Genomic DNA, 15,643 nt, shown 5'->3' on the forward strand with positions numbered 1-15,643 from the left:
AAGGTCTTCAGAATTACTAGGGCTACAGTCAGGTGAGGTGTGTTTTTTTTCTCTCTAAGTTTGGAGATAAACTCTGCAGGAGTGTGGCCCTCCAGGATCAACGTTCCCCATCCCTAACTTAAACTAACAATTTATTCATCTTGATTTGTATACACATGCACACGACTGAAATATAGTCATAATAGGGTAGTTAAGTCAAATGCAGTTTCCATTTTACACCAATCTTAAACAGGAAAAAACACTCAAAATATTAACTTTTAGAAGTTATTAATAAAGTTAACAAATAACCAATGTTGCCTTGTAACATGTAATTGGCTGATAAACTATCACATGACCTCAATCAGGGTAGCAAATTCAGAGATAAAACATTTGAAAATGAAAAAAAGAAAAAAAAATGCTACATGGATTAATTTATTTATTATTTTTATTTTTTTATCTCCAGGGTCAAAAAGAAAAGAGGAAAAAAAGGAAGGGGAAGTTATTCATAAGTTGTTAGGTTATCCTTTAAATTGTACCAGTATTCTGAAACAAGACATAACAGATAATATAAGTAGCTATAAAACTACAATACAAAGTTATTTACACAATTACAAATGAAAACACATTATAAATGGCATTTATTATAAATGACAAATAATTATCTAGCCAAAATGAATTTACTTAAAACAAGTGAAACATACATCTCTCATTGAGCACAAATACATATGTTTTAATATTTGCGATGTAACACTAGTTTGCTAAACTATTATTTATTATGTAGGCAAGGCTTTATAGTTCACTCATGTTCCAGTATTATTGTAAAACATTATCTTTCACATGCACAAAAATGTATTGGCAAATGCAGCGAGTCGGTGCTCACACGTACAGACATAGATTGTACAACTGTCCGTTAAAATTAAACAATGCCTGAAAGTATCAAGTATACCTAATAAGACCTTAATGATAATGTGTTATTTAAACAAAACATTTTGTGTTGAACCATTTATATTATTAGTTGTGTCATGATTCTGGGGTGTGACTCACCCTTGACTCACGATGGGGAGCATACTTCAAGGTGTCTGCAATGAACTCTTCTAACACCTTAACTGGCACTTTTGGCAAGCCTCTAAAAAAGGACGTTTGGCATAATTTAAGAAACATGTAAGTAACAAGTATTTTCTTTTAAAAGTGACATTTCTTAATGAAGTCGTGGTTTAGTAAAAACTTCACAAATTTGCGGAAAAATTATGTGGACCTCAAAGAAAAATATCTATTTCATGACCCCCTTTCTATGAAGCCCCTATTTATAATACATTATAAGGGTATTTATAAGGCATTTATAATGAATGCATAACGCATTGTAAAAAAAAAACCCACCTTATAATATGTTATATCATCTCATGAATAATCAAAAACAATTGTAATACATTATAATATTTGAGTATTTGAGGTTATAACTTTTACGATTATGATTATTTATAACACACAATGGACATCATATTAAATCTACTTAATTTATAATGGACTATATCATATTACATTTATTTTTTACATTATATTACATTTTATTTTGATGGTCCCCTTAGTCTTATTAACTATAAGCTGAAACTTTCCAACTGCATGTCAACTAACAATTAGAGTATTAGTAGACTTAGGCTAAGGTTGGGCTATAGGTAGAAGGTTCACGTACTTGCAAAGTTACTTATAATATAATAGTTTACCTTTTGGAGAAACATTAAAATACAGTGTTAGCATATATTTAGTATACTACTAATAATGATTACTGCTAGCGGACATGGAGTTGCAGAGTTACTTATCAAAAGCTGTCTAAAAGGTACCATCAAAATAATCAAACTGATAATACAAATGTGTCATCACACATTCATCTGATCTGATGCCTGATCTTAGGGTTTTTTGGGAAATATTATTATAATTACTTATAAGTGGTCTTTGTATGCTTTAAGTAAAGTGAGATGAGTAACATGGCAAGATATGAGACTTATAATACATTATAACTATGAGCAGGTAATCATACTCTTAAAAGCTATAACCACAAATAAGTAAAAATTATAATCTTATGAATACTCATGAGATGATATAACATTATAAGGTTTTTTAAAATGCATTATGCATTCATTATAATGCCTTAAGAATAACATTATAATTTGTTATAAATACGGGCTTCGTTGAAATACCGAAATATTTCTTAAAACAAGAGGTGATGCTTGGTCTGAGTAATGTCTTTGTGTTAATTCTGTCAGTTAGAAATGTAATACTTACGAATGATCACGCCGCAATGTCCAGCTCTTCCCCTGTTCCTTCCTTTAATGCGGTACTGACACTGTTCCAACTGTTCGCAACACCATCCGGATGGCATCTCAGGTGCTTTGCCTCCAAGGAGGCTTAGGTGATAAACCTACAAAAATATAATATAATGTATATACAGTGGTGGCCAAATTATTAGAACACAAGTATTTTCAGCAGATAATTGATTTTAATTTGGTTTTAAGTCAGTAATTTCTATTTTTTGCTGTAGTGTGTCCGTTGGAAATATCGGTTTACATTAGTAATTGTAATACTCCAGTGAGTCTGACAAAAGTCAGTGCTCCACACAAAGATCTGATCTCATCATCATTGGGTCTGTCTGACTGACAAAAAGAAACAAAACAAACTGAGACAGACTAAATCCAGAACTGGATTCTGAAGAATCCTACCTGCAAAGCTACCTGGAAAACTAGACAAGTGCACCTAGGGCAAAAGCTGCTTTAAAATCAAAGGATAGTCACACCAAATGTTGATTAAATTTAGTTAATAGAAGTTCATTGATAAAGAAGATCTATTTATGACATTATTTTTGACAGCATCCTCATTTTACAACATTTTCACACAAGTGTCTAAAACTTTTAACAGTACTGTACCTTTGCAGATAGGTCTCTTGAAGCATCTTAAAGACTTTGCCGCAGATCTTCTGGATTTAATCTGTCTCCGTTCGTTCTGTTTCTTCATGTCATTCCAGACAAACTGGATGATGATGAGATCAGATCTGTGTCTGTGGAGCAAACAAAAATCTCATTGGACTTTTACAATTAATGGAAAATTAATGTTTGGAAATGTAAACTGATATTTCAAGCTGACACAGATAACTGATTTAAAACCATCATTTGGTTTCATCTGGTTACAACTATTCTAGTAATGTTGGCCACCACTTTATAATGTATAGCAGTTATAACACAAGATTGTTGTACAATAACAGATGAGCGACAGCTTTTGTGATTATAAAGGAAGTGTTCTCACTGTCTAGGCTATAAGAATTTGAATAAATGCATTCATAGATTCGCTCTCAAAATTACAGTGATTGACATAACCATAACAATTAACAAAATTTAGACACACAAAAGAAATACATTTAAATGGAAAAAACGTTTACATATGTAATTTTAATCATCAAAGATGAGTTTCAAGTAATAGAATTGGTGACTGCAAGGAAACTAACATTTAGACAGAAGCAGGATTATTATGCTGCTGTCACTAAAACCTAAAGCACAGATAACTGACAAACTTTGGTTTTCAACAACTGTTTAGGTAAGACAAACCTGACTTAATTTACATGATTACACTATTAATGAGCCTTTTAATACAATTTTGAGTGTATTTAAATGGAATAACTGAACCACAAAAGAGATAACATTTTGGTTGCACGTTTTAAGGCCTGTGTCGTTCACTAAGACCTTTATTAAAAATTATTAGATTGAATAATTATGCCTATTTTTAGCATCATGCAAGTCCTGCTCCTAATTATATTAAGGCATGCATATATTTTCAAAATGAACTGAACTTACCGGTAACCGACCAAACTCCCGCAAAGGACCCTCTCAGGAAAGCAGTGTCCACAACCAGTTTAATGTTAGGACGACACTACTGGGCGGGAACATTAGAAATCAATTGGAACATACAAAATTATAATTTGCAAGATTAAAAATGTCTTAAAATTAATTAAAATATATTTTTTACCTCAAAACAATCCCTCAGTATTACACCAATTTATTGTCAATACTATAGTAATACTATAATACTAAAAAAATTGGTCAGATATACATTATATGGTGACTAAATATGCTATTTTAAATAATGGTAATTAAACAAAGCTAACACTTAACATTAAATACGAAAATAAATCACTGGCACTTACCGTTTCTTGTGATGTGTGTGTTCAAAGTTGTTTTGTACGTCCGTGAATGACGACGATCAAATGCTGACTTTCATCACAATTTAAATACACACAATAAATCGACTATGTTGCACAGACACAGACATCATTCAAGAATCACCCCATAACTGATTGAAGTCATTGAACCGCGAATGAATGACCCTCACAAAATGGCGACCAGCTAAAGACTTGTTTCATGCTCATCACGCGTGTCCGTAAAGACGAATTAGTCCCGCCTTCTAAATGAATGAGCCAGTCGTTAATTAGGAAACTCATCACGTCACTGCAGCGGCCGTTAGAAGCTCCGGTTCCTATAGAAACAGGCAGTGTTTGAAAGCTCGTGCTCATGACTGCGCATGTGTATATTGGATAGTCTAGCATTAAAAAGATTTTTTTAAATGTATTTGAACATAAGAAATACATCTTATGTTGTTTTCAGATTTCATGTGTTTTCGAATGTGAAATTTAATAGAAAGCTTAATGAACAGTTTTGCAGAATTTGATGTTTCCTTATTCAATAAGTTATTAATTAAACTTTTTTAACTGCATAAAAAAATTAACTGCAGTTTAAACATGCACATAACATAACATAAATAAAAGTCTTGGTTTCATTTGTTACTGTTGTGCCATTTAAAAAAAAAAAATATGGATATTGTGATAAAATGTCACCTGAATTTTAAATAAATTAAAAAAAATCTTATTTTTTTGTATTATAGAATTATTGATCAAAATCACAAGCAAGACTGTTGTTTATAAAGAGCACAATTAATAATTGTGTATAATGATGTTTAATTGTTAAATATATTAAATATATTTTATAATTTGGCCTATATTAATAATATAACAGGAACATTCTAAGAGTGTTCTGCTAAAAATGTTTTCTCTCAACATTATGAGAACATTCATTAAAAATCCACTGAAGTCCCTTGAAACACGCAGCGTTATTCTATGTGGTGACGTACTTTTAACAAAAACATATCGCCTAGCCCCGCCCACTTATTTTGAATCGCTAATAGCGTTCAGTTGCATGTTTACCCACCACGCAAAGCACGCAATTTCGTGGGGCCCCGCGAGCCAGGGGGCCTCGCGACTTTTCCCCAAGTCCCCACGCGACCGATTTCTCCCACGATGGTAATTTTTTCAGATGGGAACGCGATCTCCTGAAGGGGATTCCCCCTCAGATCACGATCACGATTTCTCCCGGAACCTGATCGCTGGCCCCCTCCAGGAGGTTTGCTTAGGGCCCCCCCTAACGTAAACACGCCCCTGATAGCGTTCCATTTATAGCCGCATTTGTAAGCTTATGACAGCCACAGTCCAATAAATTACTCCACAGATTCAATATGAAACTTTTTCTAAAACAAAATAGTGATCATAATCATGCTGAGGCTGTGTAGTTTAATGCCGATCGCACATATGATCGCTTCGTGCGATCGCGTCTCTGGACTGGAGCCAAGACCGGAGTAGACTGCGCGCTGCCGCGGTTCGCGTGACAGAACCAGTCTGAATCGTTCTCTATCGCCTACATTGCGCACCACATGCCATTCACCAAACAGAAAACACTTAAGCCGCGGTCACACTAGACTTTGATCATGCGAAATTCCCTCGGATCCTGCTGCAACGGTCGTGATATGACGTCATGCTATGCAGTCTTTTTAAAAAGTTAAATTCAGCACATGACAACTAATTGTACATTTCAAATGTAAAAACATGCAATCTACTACACTTTACTGCAGTACTGGAGTTTTAAATGTTTAAATTTAAGGTTATTTTCATTCAGCTAGAGGTCAAGCTGTGACGTATCGATCTCCTGTTGGTCACACTGAGTCACGTGATATGATTTCGCAGGTTAGAGTTCACCCAGCTTGAACTTTCAAACGCAGCGAAATTCGAAATGTTTCGCACGGGCTTGTGTTTCCGGTCTAACGCATTCGCATGCGTGTGAATGGAAATCAATGGAACGAAAAGTGCAGTGTGACCGCGCCTTTACACTGAACAAGTGAACAATCTCAGCCGCAGATTCAGTAGTGATGGGTCGTTCTTGAACGATTCGTTCATTTTGAACGAATCTTAATGTGACTCGAGAAGAACGAGTCGTCTCGGGGAGTGATTCGTTCAGTCGCGCATGCGCAATTGCGCAACTATGAACGAAGGACTCAAACACGAAGACTCGAGAGATGAACTAATCAATTCTGTTTCCGGCTCAGGCAGCATAGGTTAAGCTTATGGGGTTGTCACGTAATGAACGAACGACTCGAACCGGGACAGATAGAAGTGAGGGAGCTAATCATGAAGATCTAGGTAAACAATGCATCAATCTTTTATTTCTAATAGCTTATAGTTTTGTCTTGTTTGTAGTGGGATCAACGTTATATTAACATGTATGAGCATTACATGTGTTATGGAAGTAAAACGTAGCTCTTAAATTATATTTTGGTAAATTGAACGAAATGACTCGAAAAAAGATTTGTTCATTTTGCTGAACAAGACTCAAAGATCCGAGTCGGTAAAATGATCCGAACTTCCCATCACTAAGATTCAGCGTCTATTTATAGTGTAGGGGCGGGACACTACAGACTCTAGAGAGCATTTGATTGGACAGAACGTTTGATGAGAAATTGAAGTGCACGGTGATATCATCAAAATCGTTGATTCATATTGCCGGAAGTGACGAGACTGAAAGATTTGAATGCCCATGTCTTGTAAACGTGAATTTTGTCCTTGTTTTGAAGCACATTAGCTTATAGATAATCTTAAGTACAAGTAATGTCCCAAAGATGTTCAAAGAACATTGTTGTAAGAGAGTTTTCTCTCAACATTACTGGAACATTCATTAAGTACAAGTATTGTCCCAAAGACGTTCCAAGAACATTGTTGTAAGAACGTTTTCTCTCAACCTTAAGAGAACATTCATTAAGTACAAGTAACGTCCCAAAGACGTTCCAAGAACGTTGTTGTGAGAACGTTTTCTCTCAACTTTAAGAGAACTTTCCAGTAACGTCCCAAAGACGTTGCATGAATGTTGATCTAAGAACGTTTTCTTTCAACCTTAAGAGAACATTCATTAAGTACAAGTAACGTCCCAAAGACGTTCCAAGAACGTTGTTGTGAGAACGTTTTCTCTCAACCTTAAGAGAACGTTCATTAAGTACAAGTAACGTCCCAAAGACGTTTTAAGAACGTTGCTGTGAGAACGTTTTCTCTCAACCTTAAGAGAACGTTCATTAAGTACAAGTAACGTCCCAAAGACGTTTTAAGAACGTTGTTGTAAGAACGTTTTCTCTCAACTTTAAGAGAACTTTCAAGTAACGTCCCAAAGACGTTGCAAGAACGTTGTTCTAAGAACGTTTTCTTTCAACCTTAAGAGAACATTCATTAAGTACAAGTAACGTCCCAAAGACGTTTTAATATTGTTGTTGTAAGAACGTTTTCTCTCAACCTTAAGAGAACTTTCAAGTAACGTCCCAAAGACGTTCCAAGAACGTTGTTCTAAGAACGTTTTCTCTCAACCTTAAGAGAACATTCATTAAGTACAAGTAACGTCCCAAAGACGTTTTAAGAACGTTGCTGTGAGAACGTTTTCTCTCAAACTTAAGAGAACGTTCAAGTAACGTCCCAAAGACGTTGCAAGAACGTTGTTCTAAGAACGTTTTCTTTCAACCTTAAGAGAACATTCATTAAGTACAACTAACGTCCCAAAGACGTCCCAAGAACGTTGTTGTAAGAACGTTTTCTTTCAACCTTAAGAGAACATTCATTAAGTACAACTAACGTCCCAAAGACGTTCCAAGTACATTGTTATAAGAACGTTTTCTCTCAACCTTAAGAGAATATTCATTTAAGTACAAGTAACGTCCCAAAGACGTTCCAAGAATGTTGTTGTAAGAACGTTTTCTCTCAACCTTAAGACAACGTTCATTAAGTACAAGTAACGTCCCAAAGACGTTTTAAGAACGTTGTTGTAAGAACGTTTTCTCTCAACTTTAAGAGAACGTTCAAGTAATGTCCTAAAGACGTTCCAAGAACATTGTTGTAAGAACGTTTTCTTTCAACCTTAAGAGAACATTCATTAAATACAAGTAACGTCCCAAAGATGTTCCAAGAATGTTGTTGTAAGAACGTTTTCTCTCAACTTTAAGAGAACGTTCATTAAGTACAAGTAACGTCCCAAAGACGTTTTAAGAACGTTGTTGTAAGAACGTTTTCTCTCAACTTTAAGAGAACGTTCAAGTAATGTCCTAAAGACGTTCCAAGAACATTGTTCTAATAACGTTTTCTTTCAACCTTAAGAGAACATTCATTAAGTACAAGTAACGTCCCAAATACGTTCCAAGAATGTTGTTGTTAGAACGTTTTCTCTCAACCTTAAGAGAACATTCATTAAGTACAAGTAACGTCCCAAAGACGTTCCAAGAACATTGTTATAAGAACGTTTTCTTTCAACCTTACGAGAACATTCATTAAGTATAAGTAACGTCCCAAAGACGTTTTAAGAACGTTGTTGTAAGAACGTTTTCTCTCAACTTTAAGAGAACATTCATTAAGTACAACTAACGTCCCAAAGACGTTCCAAGTACATTGTTATAAGAACGTTTTCTCTCAACCTTAAGAGAATATTCATTTAAGTACAAGTAACGTCCCAAAGACGTTCCAAGAATGTTGTTGTAAGAACGTTTTCTCTCAACCTTAAGACAACGTTCATTAAGTACAAGTAACGTCCCAAAGACGTTTTAAGAACGTTGTTGTAAGAACGTTTTCTCTCAACTTTAAGAGAACGTTCAAGTAATGTCCTAAAGACGTTCCAAGAACATTGTTGTAAGAACGTTTTCTTTCAACCTTAAGAGAACATTCATTAAATACAAGTAACGTCCCAAAGATGTTCCAAGAATGTTGTTGTAAGAACGTTTTCTCTCAACTTTAAGAGAACGTTCATTAAGTACAAGTAACGTCCCAAAGACGTTTTAAGAACGTTGTTGTAAGAACGTTTTCTCTCAACTTTAAGAGAACGTTCAAGTAATGTCCTAAAGACGTTCCAAGAACATTGTTCTAATAACGTTTTCTTTCAACCTTAAGAGAACATTCATTAAGTACAAGTAACGTCCCAAATACGTTCCAAGAATGTTGTTGTTAGAACGTTTTCTCTCAACCTTAAGAGAACATTCATTAAGTACAAGTAACGTCCCAAAGACGTTCCAAGAACATTGTTATAAGAACGTTTTCTTTCAACCTTACGAGAACATTCATTAAGTATAAGTAACGTCCCAAAGACGTTTTAAGAACGTTGTTGTAAGAACGTTTTCTCTCAACTTTAAGAGAACATTCATTAAGTACAAATAACGTCCCAAAGACGTTCCAAGTACATTGTTATAAGAACGTTTTCTCTCAACCTTAAGAGAATATTCATTTAAGTACAAGTAACGTCCCAAAGACGTTCCAAGAATGTTGTTGTAAGAACGTTTTCTCTCAACCTTAAGACAACGTTCATTAAGTACAAGTAACGTCCCAAAGACGTTTTAAGAACGTTGTTGTAAGAACGTTTTCTCTCAACTTTAAGAGAACGTTCAAGTAATGTCCTAAAGACGTTCCAAGAACATTGTTCTAATAACGTTTTCTTTCAACCTTAAGAGAACATTCATTAAGTACAAGTAACGTCCCAAATACGTTCCAAGAATGTTGTTGTTAGAACGTTTTCTCTCAACCTTAAGAGAACATTCATTAAGTACAAGTAACGTCCCAAAGACGTTCCAAGAACATTGTTGTAAGAACGTTTTCTTTCAACTTTAAGAGAACATTCATTAGGTACAAGTAACGTCCCAAAGACGTTCCAAGAACATTGTTGTAAGAACGTTTTCTTTCAACCTTAAGAGAACATTCATTAAATACAAGTAACGTCCCAAAGACGTTCCAAGAACGTTGTTGTAAGAACGTTTTCTTTCAACTTTAAGAGAACATTCATTAGGTACAATTAACGTCCTAAAGACGTTCCAAGAACATTGTTGTAAGAACGTTTTCTCTCAACCTTAAGAGAACATTCATTTAGTACAAGTAACGTCCCAAAGACGTTTTAAGAACGTTGTTGTAAGAACGTTTTCTTTCAACTTTAAGAGAACATTCATTAGGTACAATTAACGTCCTAAAGACGTTCCAAGAACATTGTTGTAAGAACGTTTTCTCTCAACCTTAAGAGAACATTCATTTAGTACAAGTAACGTCCCAAAGACGTTCCAAGAACGTTGTTGTGAGAACGTTTTCTCTCAACTTTAAGAGAACATTCATTAGGTACAATTAAAGTCCTAAAGACGTTCCAAGAACATTGTTGTAAGAACGTTTTCTCTCAACCTTAAGAGAACGTTCATTTAGTACAAGTAACGTCCCAAAGACGTTTTAAGAACGTTGTTGTAAGAACGTTTTCTTTCAACTTTAAGAGAACATTCATTAGGTACAAGTAACGTCCCAAAGACGTTCCAAGAACGTTGTTATAAGAACGTTTTCTTTCAACCTTACGAGAACATTCATTAAGTATAAGTAACGTCCCAAAGACGTTTTAAGAACGTTGTTGTAAGAACGTTTTCTCTCAACTTTAAGAGAACATTCATTAGGTACAAGTAACGTCCCAAAGACGTTCCAAGAACGTTGTTGTAAGAACGTTTTCTCTCAACTTTAAGAGAACATTCATTAGGTACAAGTAACGTCCCAAAGACGTTTTAAGAACGTTGTTGTAAGAACGTTTTCTCTCAACTTTAAGAGAACATTCATTAGGTACAAGTAACGTCCCAAAGACGTTTTAAGAACGTTGTTGTAAGAACGTTTTCTTTCAACCTTAAGAGAACATTCATTAAGTATAAGTAACGTCCCAAAGACGTTTTAAGAACGTTGTTGTAAGAACGTTTTCTCTCAACTTTAAGAGAACATTCATTAAGTACAACTAACGTCCCAAAGACGTTCCAAGAACGTTGTTGTAAGAACGTTTTCTTTCAACCTTAAGAGAACATTCATTAAGTATAAGTAACGTCCCAAAGACGTTCCAAGAACGTTGTTGTAAGAACGTTTTCTCTCAACTTTAAGAGAACGTTCATTAAGTATAAGTAACGTCCCAAAGACGTTCCAAGAACGTTGTTGTAAGAACGTTTTCTATCAACATTATAAGAACGTTCATCAATTACTAATAACGTCCTACAAACGTTCCAAGAACATTGTTCTAAGAACGTTTTCTCTCAACGTTGCAAGAACGTTAACAATGTTATAAGAACGTTCCAAAAACATTATTTTTATAACGTTTTGTACTAACATTTACACAACTTTTAAAGAACGTTAGTGAATGTTCTGGGAACGTTCCCTGTTAGCTGGGTCGCTGGTCCCATCCTGCTACCCAGAGTCTCAGCTGGTCCCGTCCAGCCATCCAGAGCCTCAGCTGGTCCCGTCCAGCCATCCAGAGCCTCAGCAGGTCCCGTCCAGCGATCCAGAGCCTCAGCTGGTCCCGTCCAACCATCCAGAGCCTCCGCTGGCCCAGCCCAGCCTTCCAGAGCCTCCGCTGGTCCTGTCCAGCCTTACAGAGCCCACTCTGTCAAACGGTCCTGCCAAACCCCTGAATTCCCCAAAGAAAATTTTGGGGGGGCGCTATATACCCCTAGCCAACGTGGCCGGGCCGAGGACTGAGGCCAAGGCCACGGGTGCTGCCCAACCATGGCCACCTGAACTGCCTGTCCGGCCGTGGCCGCCTGACCCGCCATGGCCACCCGAACTGCCTGTCCGGCCGTGGCCGCCTGACCCTCCATGGCCACTCGAACTGCCTGTCCGGCCGTGGCCGCCTGACCCGCCATGGCTTCCTGTTCCGCCCTGGAGGCCTTCCCAACCCAGCAAGGTCCTGGCCCGTAAAGGCCTCCAGGGCGGAACAGATAATGTCACATGTCTCCTTATGTCTCTTGTCATTTGCCTTTGTTTTGCACTGCTTGTCATTTGGTTTCTCCCTCTGTCCTCCCCCGTCTGTTTGTGATTATTTGGTTTAGTCCTGTGATTAGTCCTTGTTTGCCCATTATCTGTTTCACCTGTGTTTTCCTGATTAGTTTGCCTTTATAAGTCTGTCTTTGAGTTCTGTCTTTGTCGGTCATCAAATGTGTTCAGTGTGTGTGGAAATCCCCTGTCTCTTCCTTGGAAATCAAGATTAAAAGTATTCGTTATTTGACTTTGACTTTCGCCTCGTCAATCCAGCACCGGCTGTTACAATAACTGGTTGAAAAAAAAAAAAAAAAAGTTCAAGTGTTTTCACTATAAATGAGAGAGACAGGTCCGTAACTATCATCAAGTGAAGTGTTTAGTGTGTGTTTTTTAAAGTAGTGGTGTTACCAGAGCCTACTTGAATGTAGTGAGGACAAATACCTGAGTGAAGAGAAGTACTGATGATATGTGTGAGTGCAGGTAAAAGTGTAGGAGAGATTGCTTGCAGAAGGCAAATGGGTCTAGAGGGCAGGCTGGAAAGGAAGATGTATATACTTCCGCTACCGTGAGGGGAGAGAATGCCAAAAATGAAAATTCTGTCATTAATTACTCACCCTCATGTCATTCCAAACCTGTAAGACCTTTGATCATCTTTGTAACAAATTAAGATATTTTTGATGAAATCCCAGAGCTTTCTGACCCTGCATAGACAGCAATGTAAATATAATGTTCAAGGCACAGAAACATAGTAAGGACATTGTTAAAATAGTCCATGTGACATCAGCGGTTCCACCGTAATTTTATAAAGCTATAACAATACTTTTTGTGTGCAAAAAAAACAACAACAACCATAAAACAAAAATAATGACTGTCTATGCAGGGTCCAAAAGCTCTGGGGTTTCATCAAAAATATCGTAATTTGTGTTACGAAGATGGACCAAGGTCTTTTATGAGTTTAAAACGACATAAGGGTGACTAATTAATGACAGAATTTTTATTTTTAGGTGAACTATCCTTTTAAATAAATGCCACTTTGTTTGCTGTTTTGTTATCTAATGCAATGACATTCATACATTTTTAAATGTGGCCTATTTGTCCAAACGTGTTTCACAACAGAAACAAAATCAAAATGATGGAAGCTTGTGCAAATCTTTTATTTTAGTAAAGTTAATGCATTCTATACCTGCACCAATAATCTCTTATTACTAGACAAAAACAATCAGCAATGGACCCTAAGCGATGATACAAATACAACAGAAATAATACAGTGGGTCAGCTGTCACTTGCAGCAACCATAATATGATTGCAGGTCATCTTGTAATGTAATGTAATATTTGTGATAATGGCCAGTGTATCCTTCAGCAGCAGAAATTAATTACAGCTCCAGCTATCTTTTTCAAGAACATGAGCAGAGTAAAAGCCGAAAGCATTATATTTCTGCTGTGACAAGATTATTTTAAAGGTGACATTAAATAACAAAGCCTTTCAAATTGATCAATTCACAGATAGATTTTCACAACCTGATTGATTTCACAGTAGGGGTTATGTTTTTTTTTTTTTTTTTATAAGGATATATCATCTACAACTTTGAATATATATTTGGTAGGTTTGTTTTGTTATTTTATGCTTAAACAGTTAAATGTTATGAGTGAGTACTTTTGCTTTATCGTCTCTTTCTCTAGTAGCTTATTAAAGTCAAAGCATGCAGTAAATACCTTACAGCATCTTTTGCTGAGACCTCAAGAGGCATCTTTAATTTTTTGTCTGTCCAAAATTGTTTATATAAATTGCCTTAAAAACATAAAACTTAAGTGGTTAACAGCTTGTATGAAAGCCCCGAGATCAGTTCAATCATTAACCATGGATTATAACTTTTGAAAACCCAAACACTTTTGCACCATGCTGCAGTGATGTTTTATGGAATATTACTGAAACATTATTGAACATATTGTAGTAATTTGATTCTGTAAGAAAGCTGAGGCATTCCGAACAGATTTCAGTGTAATCCCAGATCATCTTCCTCCTTTGGAGTAGTTGGAGAGAAATAAAGTGATGCCTCACTATTGAAAAACAGATGGCATCACCTGAAATAACATGTTGTATGTTATCAATTCATCTCAAGCACTGCAGTTGTTGCCGGTGAAACTTGTTTATGGCTCTCTGCCTACCATACCTGCAAACTTGTCGCTTTTCGGCGACAATCGCCGTTTTCATTGTCAATTGGGTCATTCACGTGAATCGTGTAGAACCGGAGAGTTTTTTTTAGGAGGGGAGGGGGGGGGTCTTGCATTGGGCTTGACATCTGGGTCGATCGGAATCTCAACTGAGCTCGCGTCTGTCAAGAGAGGGAGGTGGGGGTAGGCTTGAGTGCCATGTAGGCCATTATTGGACAATTCTTATAAATGACATTTTTTCTGGACCAATCGGAATCTCAGCGCTTGCTTCAGGATCTTGAACACTGCCATCTGTGTTCGCGCCTGTCACGAGACACCTGACCTAATGTGGAAAGAAACTCTGATGGAAATTGAATTCAAGGTAACTCAGTCTTTTTGGAGCTAAACAACAGATATTTGTTTGCTTAAGTCAAATAACGTCAGCTAGCGTTTTTTTTTTTTTTTTTTCATACAGTTAGCCTATGCTTCGGGCAAAATGCTTAATAACAAGCAATACAAGTGGGTCCAATGCTGGAATTTCCGTTAGCAAGATAGCAAATTTTCTAGCCATCTAACATTATTAGCTAGTTGTAATGTTAATTCCTGCATTGTCTGACCGTCTTGCTAACTAAAGTTAACCATTTACAGTAGCTTGCTACGTAAGTATATAGTATATCAGATAGCAAACTTAGGTTGTAACCTCATCATTAGCCCCTAACTTAAGCCAGGTGCTCTGCCTTGAGTTCTGGCTACTAGAGATGTACTGAATATTCAGACGAAAGATTTTTATCACCGAAACAACACAGCTGAAACAGTATGTTGACGCAAAGAGAAACCGCGGCCTGCACGTGCTTGTCTTAAGCAAGAAGACCCACGGATTGCGATTTGCAAAACTTGTAATGCCGAAATTTCAAGAGGTGGCGTGTCAGCAGTCGTGCGAGCAGTGATAAGAGAGCAGAGATCGGCGCATTGCGCGCAGGCAGATATAACTTTCAGTGAGTGAAAAACAATGGCTTTACGTTGGTGTTACGTCGCAATATTGTAAAGATATGTCTTTTCTATATACTGTATTTTTTATAAATATTTATGTTTTAAACCATGGAGGTGAGCCAATGGATATCACACAAGCAACGTGGAAACTGCGCAATATGTTAAAGTGACAGTAAAAACTGGCGGTGCTTTCAGCATCTGACATGCATTCTCTCAGAGAGAATGGCCGTTTCTCAATATGCGTTCTTGTCTGTACTTGTGTTCTTGTGGACTTGTGAAACTTCATCAGTTGTCGCCCAAGTACTGTTCCAATTCAAAGTTCACATCTAGCAAGTACAGTTCAAATCCCCGGATGTGTTCTTGCTCCGCCCCTTTTATC

General features: G+C 36.6%; 1 long non-coding RNA gene across 1 annotated transcript; it reads right to left on the reverse strand.

Annotated features, from left to right (window-relative positions):
- Positions 1 to 1,020: 1,020 nt before the first annotated feature.
- Positions 1,021 to 4,297, reverse strand: LOC141343655 (uncharacterized). The gene is made up of 4 exons (XR_012356787.1): positions 3,819 to 4,297; positions 2,898 to 3,028; positions 2,260 to 2,395; positions 1,021 to 1,105 (listed from the first exon to the last, which is right to left on the reverse strand). It is a non-coding gene; the product is annotated as an uncharacterized lncRNA (long non-coding RNA).
- Between the last annotated feature and the right edge of the window lie 11,346 nt (positions 4,298 to 15,643).

Source organism: Garra rufa, chromosome 10 (genome assembly GCF_049309525.1).
Source record: "Garra rufa chromosome 10, GarRuf1.0, whole genome shotgun sequence".
Classification (NCBI taxonomy): Eukaryota; Metazoa; Chordata; class Actinopteri; order Cypriniformes; family Cyprinidae; genus Garra; species Garra rufa.